The sequence below is a fragment of the Limulus polyphemus genome, unplaced genomic scaffold, assembly GCF_000517525.1.
Source record: "Limulus polyphemus unplaced genomic scaffold, Limulus_polyphemus-2.1.2 Scaffold5522, whole genome shotgun sequence".
In the NCBI taxonomy this organism is placed as follows: Eukaryota; Metazoa; Arthropoda; class Merostomata; order Xiphosura; family Limulidae; genus Limulus; species Limulus polyphemus.
This window is the reverse complement of record NW_013671132.1, coordinates 43,567-45,535: the sequence shown is the minus strand read 5'-3', so window position 1 is coordinate 45,535 and position 1,969 is coordinate 43,567. Positions and strand designations below refer to the sequence as shown.

The following is a 1,969-nucleotide window of genomic DNA, read 5'->3' as shown; positions in this document are numbered from 1 at the left end:
GTAACTGGGTACTTGATGCAATACTAAATTAGCAGAACATGTAACTGGGTATTTGATGCAATACTAAATTAGCAGAACATGTAACTGGGTATTTGATGCAATACTAAATTAGCAGAACATGTAACTGGGTACTTGATGCAATACTAAATTAGCAGAACATGTAACTGGGTAATTGATGCAATACTAAATTTCTACTTTAGTATTGCATCAATTACCCAGTTACACGTTCTGCTAATTTAGTATTACTTCAAATACCCACTTACACGTTGTACTAGTTTAGTGTTGCATCAAGTATCCAGTTACACGTTCTGCTAATTTAGTATTGCTTCAATTACCCAGTTACACGTTCTGCTAATTTAGTATTACTTCAAGTACCCACTTAAACGTTGTACTAATTTAGTGTTGCATCAAGTACCCAGTTTACACGTTCTGCTAATTTAGTATTACTTCAAGTACCCACTTACATGTTCTGCTAATTTAGTATTGCATCAATTACCCAGTTACATGTTCTGCTTACATGATGTACATTTTTGGGGGGATGGTTAATGTAAGTGTTCCGAAACGCGACATTAATTTCTTGACGACCTAATACATGTAGCAAGAAGAATAACAACAAAAGATCAACGCAGCTTTTTAAGTCCGATATTTGATATGCTTTGCACTTATGTCTTAATATTGTGAAACTAACAGTAATACTTTTTATTTGAAAAATACGCAAGTCATACGTGAAGCCGTACGTGATTCAGTTTGATTTTACTAGGTTTGTGTCTGTATTATTAGATTTATGTTTTTTTTAGGACGGGGGGGATTCTTGCCATAACTCTGAAAATGCCGCACCTGTATAAAATCCCACTGTTATTTCGTACAAAAGTGATTGTATGTCAGACAAAAATTACTGATTGTTGAATGGCATGTTTAGTTAGATGAGAATTGGTGACTGAGAAGAGTAGGAACTCTCTCTCTCTCTCACACACAAGCTTTTTATAAGTGCATCAAGTACCCAGTTACATGTTCTGCAGTAGTTAAACGAAACGCCTAAACGTCACGTTAATGTAGCCTACATAATGTTTAAAGTTTAGTATACTCTAATCCCTTATAGTGATGACACACGACGAGACAAACATTCGGCATGTAATGCTGTTTGAATATAAAAGGGTAAAAAACGCTTCCGTAGCCACAAAGAATATCAAATAAGTTTATGGAAATGTTTTGAACGTTCGTAAGTGTCAACGATGGTTCAGTAAATTTCGTTCAGGTGACTTTAGCCTCAAAAACTGTGATGGCAGGGGCTGGCATGTTGAAATTGATATTGATGCTCTGAAGATGCTTGTTGAGTCTAACCCAAGGCAACACACTCATGAAACGGCCCTGAAATTTCATGCCTCTCATGAAACAATATGTAAACATCTAAGGAATATGGGAAAACTCCATAAAGAAGGTGTTTGGGTGCCTCACGAACTCTCCTATGATCATAGTTTCCAACGTATGAACGTTGCTTCGTCTCTTCTGGCGCGTAATGCGCGAGAACCATTTTTGGACAAAATTGTCACCGGTGATGAAAAATGAATTCTCTATGCGAATATTAAATGCCAAACACAATAGCTCAGTCCTAGATAAAAATCACTTCCGACCCCAAAAACCCGGACTCCATCCGCAGAAAGTGATACTTTGCATTTGGTGGGACATAAAAGGAGTAATTCATTTCGAACTCCTCAATCCCCAGCGAACTGTCAATGCAGAGATCTATAGTCAGCAACTGGAACGTTTAAATCAAGCCCTTCATCAGAAATGCCCTTCACTCGTCAATCGGAAAGCCGTTCTTCTCCAGGACAATGCACGTCCACATGTGGCACGTTTGATGCAACACAAGATTTTGGAGTTGGGTTGGGAAGTTCTCCCCCACCCACCATATTCTACAGATATGGCACCATCAGATTACCATCTTTATCATTCGCTGCAACACCATCTT

The 1,969-nt window shown here is 38.0% G+C and overlaps 1 protein-coding gene across 1 annotated transcript in view; it reads right to left on the bottom strand.

Moving 5' to 3' along the window:
• LOC106472682 (transmembrane protein 178B-like) overlaps window positions 1–1,969 on the bottom strand; it is a 27,684-nt gene that overhangs the window by 3,484 nt on the left and 22,231 nt on the right. The window lies entirely within an intron of this gene.